Source organism: Chroicocephalus ridibundus, chromosome 5 (genome assembly GCF_963924245.1).
Source record: "Chroicocephalus ridibundus chromosome 5, bChrRid1.1, whole genome shotgun sequence".
Taxonomy (NCBI): Eukaryota; Metazoa; Chordata; class Aves; order Charadriiformes; family Laridae; genus Chroicocephalus; species Chroicocephalus ridibundus.
Window position 1 is genome coordinate 39832040 of NC_086288.1, and position 13329 is coordinate 39845368.

The following is a 13329-nucleotide window of genomic DNA, read 5'->3' on the forward strand; positions in this document are numbered from 1 at the left end:
CCTTTCTCAGCCATCTAGTTCTAAGGATATGGATACCAATAAGAATACATAGTATAATTCTCTCTTCCAAAATGTTTCACGTTACATGAGTTTCACAAATTAATTCAGTGGAAGTCAAGCACAATTTTTTCCAGAAAAGCAAAAATGAGCACCTGAAAGGATAATACTTTGGACTTCAAAATACTTAAATTTATAGGGAATAAATAAGGCAGTTAAGAGAGATTGTATTTCGCTCCTGGTTTTATTAGCAAGACTGAGAAACATTGGAGGGTGACAGTGGGGGGGCGTGATTTGACTCTTATGATTTTGAGATACTACTCCAGATACAAATTCTACTTCTCAGTAGAGGATCCCTTTTAAAAATTCATTTATATAACACAGTTGCTGATCAAAGAAAGATCAGGATAACAAGCTTTGAACCTCAGAAGTATCATCCCATAATGGGTTAATTGTCTATGTGCGCTTCTCACTGACTTAAGCCTCATTTGATTTAGTAACCTATGAACAGCTCCAATGTCAGAGTTTTATTACACCCTTGTACATATTCTACAAAAACTGATTCCAAAGACTGTTTATTGAATATTCTTTCAATTCAGAACAGGTTTAATATGTAAAACATCACCCTTATCTTCTCTCTTTGATGCGTCATTCCTACAAATAATTGAATGCCAAAAGTAACATGGACCCTTGCGGACCAGCCATCTTTTGTAAGCCATAAGTGTCACCATGACAGATCACACCCCAGCTCTCAGGCTGGTGCTCAAGTCTGAATGCATAAATGACGTACTTTCTAGGATTAAAAGAAATTATCAAATGTTGAAGCATTATGGAAATAATTTGCAGATATAATTTTAGGATTTTCTGGGGCTTGTATTTCTCAAAACTTGTGACAAAACACACGGTGTCCATAACTCCTTATGGAACGTTGACGGAACAACATGGAGTTCCCATGGCTGTTCTGCGTCTGTATTTTTTTTTTGTCCGCCTCCATTCCCAAATGGAATCAAGAAGTTACATAAAATATATTTTTGTACACTGACAGAATAAGAGGCATAAATAAGCTGTTGATAAGGCCTCCCTCCTGTGATAATGTACTGAATCCAGATTCATTCTGAGGTATTAGACCAGACGGTGAGTTTAGGAGTACAAATGCTTCGCTAAGGGGTTAGGGAATGTCAAGAGAATGGTGCCCCAGAAGTTGAGGACGTGTACACTTGTCCTAACTATTAAAAAAAACCAAGGACGTAGAAGTTAGGAAGAAAAATACATGCAGTGGCATATGACTGTTCACGTAAACATGGATTTTTACTAGAGTTATGAGAACGATCCTAAATCTTTGCAATAATTAAAAAGTCAGGAGGTTATAAAGTAAAATAGCCTGCTCTCAATAACATGACTGTTCTAATAAATATATGAAATTGAATTTATGAAGGTTTATAAATGACAACATCTTTGGAATTTTTCCAAAATGTTGTATTCAAAATGTATCCAAAATGTATGAATAGAGCTCTTCAATATTTCAATTCAGTTCTCCTTTAACACATTTATCAGAATTACTTATACGAAATTTTCAATAAATATGTCCTTTGATTGAAACCAAGTTGTCTCTTTCCCTTTTAATAATAATTAAAATGCCACTCTCTGATTTCAGGCTAATAGAAAAAAAACACCATATTTGTTTAAGTTAATTTAATTCCCTAAGTAAAGATCAGAGAAATTCAGCTAGGTCGGTGGGCATTAGGAAACTTAAGACTGCTGAATAAACATTTTTTCTAGTATTCCTTAGTTTCTCCTTTCTGAGGTCAAACCCAAGGAACAAAACCAAATCTCTAGTAGACAGCTGCAAAGCCAAATTTTATCCACTGCCTGAAATGTAAACTACTTGAAAATGAAAATTACATACTGCGGGCAAAAGGTTACTTGAATACACACTACCCTTTCGGCCGATTATAGCATGTCAATACTGTGAGAATACAGAGTTTTATGACCCCTTTCAACTTTGGTTTGGTCATTTGCAATTGTATGTACCGCATATGATATAAACCATAAACCGTCGGTGTAAATACCAAACTGAAAAGATGCATACAGATAGCTCAGAGTAACTTGAATTAAGTAGCCATTCTCAATGAGCTTTGCATACCATAGTATATTCCTAAAATGTCATTTAAACCCCATAGCTGGCTGCATGAAATCTAGATGGTCTTAAACTGGGTCATTATCCACTTGCCTCCCCCAAATGGTTAACACGGGGATAATTCTGTCTTCAAGGAAAAAAAGAGCAGTTTTCACCAGTTACAAATCAGCTACAGGAATTTGAAGGTGTTTGTTCTTCCAACCTACAGGTTTTTATGTATCTTACTACCATTTCTTGTTTTAGCTTATTCGGTTCCATTTTCTATAGTAAGAACTCAAAAATTCTGACTGCATACAGGGTTATCTATAAACTGCAACAAATGGGTACAGATTTTTCTAAAAAATACCTTGGAAGTGTACTTGGCTGTAGTAATTTTTATATCAAAACATCATCAGCCATGTATTTTTGCATAAGGTAGGCAGGATCTCTTCAGTGGGATACAAAAGCAAGCAACCACCTACAAATTAATTTGCCATCTAAGGTTCAGCAGCAGAGTAAAATCTGGAGCCAATTTGGAGCCCCAGCTATCTCAGTCAGATTTTTTATGTTTGCAAAGTTTCAGTCCAGGAAGGTCTGCAACATGAATTTTGGTCACAACAGGGCCCATGCAATATAAAGGAGGCCAGAAAGGGAAACAGTAGAATACCAAAATAATTGAGTGCTCTTTCTATTTTGACTTCACTGATTTCAATGTGCACATTAATCTTGGTAGGCTTAGAGGAGAGCAAGGAAGCCCAAAATGATAGGCTGTCCCAAACTGCTTAAGGACACATACAATATATTTGTATTAAAACACCATAGACCAATTTTTGAGTATGTGGGAGGGAACTTTTTAAATATTCTGTTGGGGTAAATGGCAGAATTACTTCCTTTTGAGATACCAAAACATATATAAAAACCACAAGGCTGAGTAACACCAGTAATTACAGATTCCTTTGTCATTCTGAGAAAATTATAAAGTGTATGTTTGTGTCAACTATTATTTTACCTACTGCTCCTAGGATAATGGCAGTAAATGAAGGAGAGTAGATAATCCTGCATATGAAATCATATATTTGTATATTTATTTTGTAATGTATTGTTAAGCACCTAGAGAAGCAGATAAATCATAATGTCCCCTTCATATTCATTTACTAGCAAAATACCACCATTAAAATAGTCAAAAGAGTGACATGTACAGAGACCAGATGGTAAAAGGTATGAAATGAGTTTCAAAAATATTTCCTTTAAGATTTCACAGAACTGGATTTAGATGTAAATAAGATATCACAGACATCACAGTGTTGACAGCTATAACAATATTTTATAAAAAGAGGGATTCAACTGAAGAAGTATACGTGGCACTGTAAGATCAAATCAGCAAGCATATCCCATTATTCGTTACCCAAGTCCAATTTATTCTCAGAAATTGTCATTAGATACATTAAAATAATTTAAGTCACACAAATAGAGTGTTGTTCACTCTTGACTTACACTTAACTGAATTGAAAACTACATTTTAGTCCTTTCATATATCGTCAGTGGAAGTGTACAAGGACATTTGAAAGACCAACCTGGCGCTTTAGCCCCATATCCAATTAGCTGTAATGGAGAAATTGAGGGTTAAGGGTTGGCAGACCCCGTGCTGGCCAGACCTCATATACAGGCGTTACTGGACTGTGGATCTACCAAAGGAATGGTGCTGGGGTTGTGAGCTGTGGCTGCAGGAAGCAGATATGTTATCTCCACTGTCTTATGTCAACATAGGACAACTCACTACTGGTCAATTCCAGCTACTTTATGTCTTTGCCACATCACTGAGATAAGAAGATCAGTCAAACTGAACCCTAAAAAAAGTAGCTACTAGAAGTCATTTACCACTAGCCCAAATCCACCTTTTTGGCTTTTGTCTACCAGCTCTTTTTCCACCTGATCATTTTAGTGATACAATAAGCATGAAAGCCGACATAAATCTATTATTAACTCCAATATTGTTTTTATGTACTAGGAACAAATCATTTGCATTGGATATGGATATGCCTGTGAGTTTGAAAAGGTATCTGTAAATGTGCATTCCAAGTGGTTAAATACCTTCAGAGTTTTCCTTGCTGTGAAATGTTCTCAGTTTCAAAGTTTTTGTGAGAAAAATCACATCCTAGACAACTGTGAGAAAACAGAAGGGGAAAAAAGGAACCCAAGTGGAAATTGCATTCTAGCTGTGGCATTAAAGAGGAAATCTCTGTCCAGGCAAGATGTGTCCCACAAATAAAAAGTGTGGCGAAAGAAAAAATATATATAGCCTTCCTATTCATGCTACTAGGTAAGCAGTCATCCTGTTTGGCAATGCAAAGACCACGGTTGATAACACAAACCATACAACTGCATCTCCAGATGAGTTAGGTTGAAATAAATTGGTTATAATTATTTGTTTCCTAATTAATTACTAGGCCAATACTTTTATATTTGCTTACTTTGTGCCTTTTCTTTTAAGTTTTTAGTATTATACAGAAATATTGCTGAAGAGTACTGGGAAGTGAGTTATGGTTCCTATGAAGTGATGAACACCATCTCTTATTGATATGATCTAAGCTAGAAGTGTTACTACACTGCAAAGTCAGGTCCTGATTTTATACTCAATCTTTTTCATATTAAAGGATAATTAGCACCGACTTGGAATGGAAGATGATGTAGTTCCCCTTTATGTCTTCAAATATCTCACAGATAGGACCTGTATGTTTTCTGATGTGACCACAGTTATGTATATATTTAAAAAAAAATTTAAAAAATATTAAGCCTTCGGGTCTTGGAAGAAATGCAGAAAGATTTCTTTTTACAATTACGAAGTTTCATTTAGTCTGTCTACTTAACATAGCCCAGGAGATCCTACATACTACCATAAAGCTCATCAACTTCTGCTCAAGGAGCAACCTAGAACCAATTTTCTGAAGAGAAATGCGTAACAATGTGTCTGCAGAGAAAACAAATGGAAGCCCTGCCCAAATTCTGCTCCACACACAATTCACCTCTGAGCAAGGAAGGGGCCGAGGATGCGCGACAGCTATTAGTCATGGTGCTTAATGGAAAGCACATGGTCATGTAGTGTGATAAGGGTGATACATACACCCAAACCAAAGTTTACCCTAGAGAGAGGATATTTCAACAGTGCTAAATGTCACGGTTGTAAAATTACTGTTTTTCAGGGGTTGGCATATCCTAGATCACACAATTTACACACAGTTTACTAGAAAGAATAGATCTCAAGCTGACATTGAAAAAAAAATTAAAAAAAATCATTCACATTTAGAATTGTTTCTGTAGGTCAACAGTGTTAGCTTCAGTTTTACAAACAAAATCTCACTCCAGTGCTGAGTTATAAAGTCATCAATATCTCACAAAAAAAATACGGCAGGATCTTCTGCCTTTTAATCCACGTCAGTTGTTTAGGCAGGTAAAAACATGGAACAATATATGGACAGCAAAGGTAAAGAAACAGAGGTACATTTAATAAGAAAGACATTGGATATAACAGTTCTCTCTGGAGCACAAAAAAAAACCCCAACAAGAACAGGAAACCCTGAACAAGAGTAGCTAGAAAAACTACCTGTCACTGACAATTTCTATGAACAGAAAATGCCCCTGAACTGAATACAGTTTAGCTGCAAAAGTAAGTGAGGAACAGTGATTCTCAGAGAAACTTCAACAACTTTTTTTGTAACAACATTATAGATATACAACCACCTTCTTTATTTTATTTTATTTAGCAAAAGCTGTTTTATGGGCCTTGCTGAGTCACTAACGTTGTTGGCTCATTTCTTTACTGAGATAATGAAGAAGGACGCATGCTGTAAACTGAGCATTCTTCAAGAAAATTCCTCAGCAAAGCCTAGAGAGAAAGCTTGAATTAATCTCCATAGCATCCCATTTTTTATACAATTGTTAATAAAGCCAAACTCTATGAAGGGAGCAGATGCCTTAGCTTATATTGAACTAGTTATTTTTCAGTATACCATAAAAAAGTTATACCTTATTGCATTTTTCACAGCTAATATATCTGGTTTAAGTTATACTTCGCTTAGCTTAGAATACAAATTAAGGAAATAAAATGAGCAGATTCAGCAAACAAGAGACTAGAACATACCCACTATGAACTTAGGATATACTGAGATAACTAGGGAGTTACAGATATCTAAGTCCAAAGGCTGTCCTTATCCTCTTCGATATACACACACTGTACACGCTGACACTTATTTATTCCTCTGGCAATTTCTTTTTTTTCCTACTCTGGCTGTTCCTTCCACAACCCCTCTCTTACCTTTTCCTCTGTATCTGATTTAGTTGTAGATATAGCCATGATGCCTGAACAGCCAAGCAGATTTAAATAGATAAACTCTTTTATTAGGATACCCAGCCCACCACAGCACATGACTTGGCAGGTTATAATTCACTGAAGAAGCTGCTCATCAGATCTTCACCATTTTCAAGTTAGCAAATGATGCTAATTTGCAACAGATGAAGTCATAGCACGGAGTCAGCTTTTCAATATTTAGCAAATTGAAAGACCTGCCAAGAAACAGAATTGCATGACAGCTTAAAAGCAACAAAGGGTGGAAAAACAGTAACAACTAACAAATCATTTAATGCCTTTAATGGTGGTGCTCCAAAAAATGTTTTAGCAGAATCTGCCTCAGATCCATTCCCTTCAGTGTGTGAACTCTTTTTTTAATACGTGGCCTGACTTTTATTACTGTTTTTTTAATGATAAAAACTTAAGGACTTGTTTATAGCAAACAAAATACAGTAGGTTTATGAATAATATTACTCTCATAACACAGTATTTGTTACTTTAAAGCAAAGAAGGCCACATTCACATAAGTCTTTCTCAAGAAATGGCAGTGTAGCATAATTTTATTATGCGACGCATGTAAAAAATTCAGAACAACTAGAAATATAGAGACCAATTATGTATGTTCCACTGCATTAAGACAAATAACTGAAGTTAATATCTTACAAAGCTCATATTTGCTTTGCTTGGCCTGTGTAAAGTAGGTACCTCATGTTATCAGCAATAGGAACAATCACTGGATGGAAGCTGTAGACATTACACTTTCATACGTCACTTTTTGACCCTTGCACTTTATTTGGTTTAGTCAACCATTTTTATGAGATCAAATAATTTCTGTCAGTTACAAAGCTGGATTTTAATTAAAGCAGAACATTTTTAAAGTTTGGATACTGCCTTTCCTCATTTTCTGACACTTCATTGGGTTGAGTATACTCTCTACGGGGTCAGGTCCACTGTTTGGTTTCAGAAGTGATCGACACCACCAATGACAGCAGCAGCAATGGATAAGGAAGTGCCTCTGCAAAACCAGTAAGAACTTACATTAACTACAAGCACTGTCATGAAGGATAGTTCCGCTTCCTTGGCAGCATTCTTTCCGGTGACGGGAACAGGCAGCTAGGTATGCAGAATATATGTTTGCTTTATATTTTCTACCTGTCCCATATTCAACTTTTTCCTACAATCTTACTTGATCATTCCTAAAGAAAATGAATAATATTTTTATTGACAAGAAGCAACCTAGAGTAGAAAAAAAACGTGCATAGATTTAAAAAAGAAAGAAAAAGAAAAAAAGAAAAAGTAAGACTTCAAATTATGGATTTAATTCTGTCCAGCTCCCACTGAGTTCTTATTCTAATCTCCATTCTGTCTTTGACTAACCTCTTATAAGTCCTGCTTGGAGAAATGCTGGATTTTTCTTTTCTTTTCAGTCTCAGATTTTTCTTTCATCTTTTCTAAGGCCATGATATATACGTGTAGTCCTGACGGTTAGTTCCTTATTTTCTCAGTCATCCCACACAAGTCAACAAACGTATTTGTGGAGGAACTTGTTACAGTGTTCGTGAAATCCAGGCCACACCAGTGTAATGAATCAGCTTTCTAAAGATTCCAGTGGGGCCAGAATTTAACCTAGAAAGTAAAAGTCTGAGGAATCTGGTCATTGAACTACTTTTCATACACATTTATTTGAAAAAGCTGGGGAAAGGAACATTGCACAGCCATCAAATGCCAGCTCTGGTTGGTGCTGACTCCATTTCCCCCACCTGGTAAACTGGTAAATCACGAGATACACTATTATTATCTGGTTTTGGCTGCAATTGAACATTCTGTAAGTGTCGTCTAGTTTTAGTGTGTTATAAAGACATATATACACACACATATACATAGATATATATACACTTCAATACAAACCTTTTAACAACCTTTCAAAAATCGTCTTGACTTCCCTATCTTTTTCCAAGTTAATCTGATTCCAAAACTAGCAGAATTCATTACAAAGATCTGAGGTTTCGTTGCTCTCCAGTAAAATGTCAGCAGCTGTATCTTAAGCGGGGTAATTTTTGACAAGGTCCCTGTAAACACATAGTAATGATGAAGGCTAGTCCAATTTCTCTACAAGGCTATCAACTTTTGTCTCTATTTTTTCACCACGAGCACCTCCTTCCCACATCTGCACATTCTTCTTTTCCTCATTTCTACCCAGCGCACAACAATCTGCCTTCATTGATGGAGAATGATATTAGAAATTCAGTGAATAACCCATATATTGAAAGGTTATTCATGTTCAAAAAGCATGTTTTGCTTTCCAGCTATTTTTGCCCTCCTGGTATTTTTTTTTAAAGGCATTTTCCTAAAACAAGGGTATCCTTCAGCTGAAAACATATGGTAGACTTGTCAGCCTCTAAGGAAGATGGAGGGTTTTGTGTAACCTTTATACTGTGACAAATGCAGAAGATGCATCTTACGGGGGTGAGAAGAGAAAGCTGTCATAGTTTCCCAGGTAGACAGTGACAGCATATTAGACCCTGTGGTTACTTACAAACACCTTCCCTTCCCAATGTTTTTCAACTGAAAGATTTAGGTCTATCCTACCCACTAGCACCTCCTGTTTTGCTCTGAAGACTCCCTGTCATATGATGATGCTGAATCAGGTGTTTGGTTTTGAGTTCATTCTTAATCTTTCTGTTTAACACTTCTCCCTAGAAAAACAAAAAGGAACTTGAACTTTAAATATGGCTTACAAACTTAGAGATTTATATCAAATAATGTCACATTTTAGTTGCCACATTTGAGGGGTTAACCCCCTATGTTCTTTAGTGTCATTGTAGATATCTAAACAGAATTTGTGTCTGATTGTAAAGCCTTCTCAAAGTATTAATAAGACCTCAATACAAGGCACAAGCCTTCTATTTTTAACAAATATGGCATACTTTCTCTCTTCATGACAACAGTAGGACATAGGCAGAGGATTCTGGTCTTCCATTGAACACGTCTCCATTGAACTGGTCTCCAAGAAGAAAGATGCGCTGTTTTCTCAGTGTACATTGGACAATGTACAAATACATGAACATTGTGATTTAATATTTTATTATAATGTTCTGTGGTTTTTAATATTAAGTCAAATTACAATTTTATTCTGACAGATGCATATTTTTGCTAATAAGTTTTGTGTTAGTTCAGACTTAAGGATTTATATATATATAAGAATAAATCCAGAATTAACACTTTTAATTTTTCTTTTACCATTTATGACTTCTCTTTCTCTTTAGTGATAGTTACACTTGAGCACCAGTAGATGGCTATACTTGTATTTATTTTTAAAGGTATGGCAGCTAGCTAACGAATACTGCCAACAGCAAAGAGAAAAAAATGTGATGTCCTGGACAGCTACAGAGCTTATATTCCAAGTACTTTCAATGGGATTTAGCAGCTTTAAAAAGCATTATCAACCATCAGTTCTTTTACTGGCGGCTGTTCAGATTAATTTTTTTTTGTTGTGCCTAATGTCTCGGGTTTTATGATTGATATTAAACTACTCAATGATATGTAGGTAAAAATATCATTTACATGCTCCTATTTTATCCTGGTGTTATTGATACTGGGTTTTACAAGCATCATTCCTTTGCCTTGTGGAAATATTCCTGCTTATATCACCGTACAAAAGACCAGAACTCAAAAATAGCAATGTCAAAATATTTGATATTTTTAAATAACAGAATAATCAGAATATTTAAAAATTACAGTTTAGTAATCCCCTTTAATTAACATGTAGCTAATACAATCAGGGGTGACCGATGCCTTAGTTTGTATAAACGGTATTTGTATTTTTCAGACCAAGACTTTACAGCAAATAAAAAAAATCCTGACAAAGTGATCAGAAAGATCTTTCAGAAGGACCATTTTTCATGTAAGTTGCATCTATACAGGTTTGGTTCTTGCTAACATAGCAGCATCATTCCAATAATTATTGCTTATATCAGTATGGATCTGAATTTCAAAATTCGTGCTGCTACGTTTACTGAGCCGGGTTTCTTTCTTATACTAGTTAGTCTTGTTTACAGTTATGTTAATATTTTACTAGGACTTAAAATCCAACATGATTTACAACATACAAACTTCGGTCTCGACTGCCCCAATGGCATCGATACAGCTTCTGTTGCTTCGGTTTGCTCGCAGATTGCCAGCATCCTGAAGGCAGGTACAAGAAAAAAAAACTCATTGAGCTGCGCCTTCTCCTTCCACTTTCCCCACTCTCTAGTCTGATGTGGACTGTACCTGCCACCCGCGAGGCAGCAACTGAAAAGCGTCAGGGAACCACACTATATTAGATCCTTCTAGCTGTAAGTGATTAATTCGGTCCACGATACTGAATCGTTTTCTAGAACTGTGATGATTTTGAAGAAATCCCAATGGAATGTACACACAAATTCCTGGCAATCAGTAAGTGCCGGCTTCCCTTTATTTCCTGCAAGCTGTTTTCATTTTTTTTACATGCTTTTGATTTCTCTCAACTTCTCTGTACAAATGTATTGGACTCCTGGGTTTTGAGATTTCAGGGAGACTGCCTTTTAGAGCTAAATCCTGTGAGCAACTGAACACTTTAAATTTCCATTCAGAATCCCTGGACTAACTATTGATTGGGATTTGATTTGTAATTTGGTTGTAATGTTGGGACTTTCCCTCATATATGTTAAACTTTCCATTACACAGAAGGTAGACGTTTTACATACTAGGATCCTTACTGTTAAGAAAATCTATGCTTTCCTACAGATCTTTACAGATACTTTTTGTTTTAATAAGGATTTATTTACTACTCTTTCAGAGTCCAAATATGTTCCTGTTATTAAATGCATCACATGTAAATATATGTAAAATAAATACAGGATACAGATAGATATAGACACTCAGTGAAGTGCAACTTTACTTTAATAACTGCTGTAAATATCCCCTAGAGGAACGTACATACTACATCCGCCTCAGTAAAAAGGGCTTGAATTCTTGTATGAGCCAGCAGTACTGTTTCCTTACCTGCTAAAGTTACTCAACCAGTTTGACCAGGATCTAGTATCCTTCTGACGAAAGACGTAACTACTCTATTGAGAGCAGTCCCTTTCCACAGCCAGCCGAGTAAATCTTTACTCTTTTTCCTAGGCGAAGCAGTAACAGTTCATGGAGCTGCCCTTTACAAACCTTGAAGTAGCTTTCATCTTGCTGGCTTTTGTCATTTTCTCCTTGTTTACCCTGGCTTCTATCTACAGTGACCCCCAAGACAACAAAGAAGGTAATAATCTAAAATAGATATAGTACTTTACAGTTTTTACTAACTAATATTTTAATTATAGGGTTTGTGATCAATCTTGCTGGTAGACTCAGAGTACCTGACACTAACTTTACGAATACCATACGAAGGGTGAAGAGCAATCCGCTAAGGCATCAATAAAGGTCACGAGGCTAGAAATTGCGTTAAGGTACAAGAGCAAGAGCTTTTACAGCCGGCTCTGCCCTCTCGGAGGGAGCCATGCCACGCCGCTGAGAGCAGCGCTGTCTGTAGCCTCCCAGCGCTTTTTTCCTGGCAGCAGTCCTACTTCATGGTCTGAGGAGTTGTAGGATGCTTAGGCTGGCAAAACTGAGGAAGTTCGTGTAATCAAGGTAAATGTTTTTATTTGGCTGAGGCCAAGTCTTTGCTCCCTTTTAAAGGAGTGAAAATGCCATTGAAAGCACGGGGGGCGTCTTTCTCCCATTGAAAAGGTTTTGAAATCTGGGGAAAAAAAAAAAACAACTCGACCCGCTGCTAGTTCTACAAAGGAGATTTAACATAACCTTACACCATCAGCGGAGAATTCCCATGTTACAGCCGTAGCGCTGTCACAGTCACCGTTGTGCCACCTAATCCCCTGCTGGCAGGGGCAGGAGCAGGGAGCTCTGTCCATCCCCACCAACAGAGCACTTCCTCTCCTTCCCAACCTCCCGTGGGATCACCCTCGCCCCTACAAGCTTCCTCAAAATGGAGAAGGAGGGAAGGGAAGGAGGGAGGCAGGAAGTGACCGGAATAATCCCGAGGCACGCAGCAATATAGCTGTTGGGTTTTGCCACACCTAATCCTGTGTCAACTTGATTTCTGTCTAAATAAAAAAACCTATTGTATGGGCAAGCTGCTGAGCAACCCCAATGGAGTATTCTTAACATACGCCTCATCTCATAAAACTTTGGGCTGCTTAAAAATTTGTGAAACAATAGTGATCAGCGTGAAAGGTAAATACGTGTCACAGCGTTTGCCGCTTGCATGCCAATTAGGTTTCTTTCTTACTCTTCTGCCCCCTTGGATTTTACATCATTTCTACACAGAAGGGGAAAGTGTTAGAAAACAATGCACGTTTCTGCGGATAAAGTGTGGTTGCCATGAGAACTGACCTCATTCACACAGCGTGGACACCAGCTCAGTGAGAGACGTCCATTGTACCGATGCGGCAAGAACAGCAACTCCTCACGCTCCAGCCGAGGACGGGGGAAGTACGTGCCACAAGGTGTGCAGTCCCCATGGCAGCAACCAACCATCTGCAGGGCAATTTGGCACAGGCACGAACATGAAAATGAGACTCAGCTTCACCTGTCTATAACTGAGACGTGTCCTAAAAAGGGGACATTTCCCCCCTAAAAAGGGGAAATACTGATTTTAAACTTATGCCTGCAAGGGTGCAAAGACAAGGTTAGGTCTCCTTCCTTGCTCTCAGCTTTCACAGCAATGTATTAGAGCGATGTAGTGTGAGTAGCTCTGACAGAATCTCCTTAGTGTCAAAACTACATGAGAACTTTCCACTTGTCCTGTTTTTATCACTACAGCCATGCTTTCCGTTTGCTGAGCATATGTGAGAGG

General features: G+C 37.3%; 1 long non-coding RNA gene across 3 annotated transcripts in view; it reads right to left on the bottom strand.

Moving 5' to 3' along the window:
* The window catches only part of LOC134516586 (uncharacterized), a 53973-nt gene that overhangs the window by 12269 nt on the left and 28375 nt on the right, over positions 1 to 13329 (bottom strand). For 2 of the 3 annotated variants that reach the window (XR_010071367.1, XR_010071365.1), the window contains exons 5-7: positions 12867 to 13010; positions 7497 to 7654; positions 6426 to 6673 (exon numbers count right to left, since the gene is read on the bottom strand). This is a non-coding gene — a long non-coding RNA (uncharacterized LOC134516586). The remainder of the gene's footprint in view (positions 1 to 6425; positions 6674 to 7496; positions 7655 to 12866; positions 13011 to 13329) is intronic. The other variant, XR_010071366.1, reaches the window with a different exon arrangement.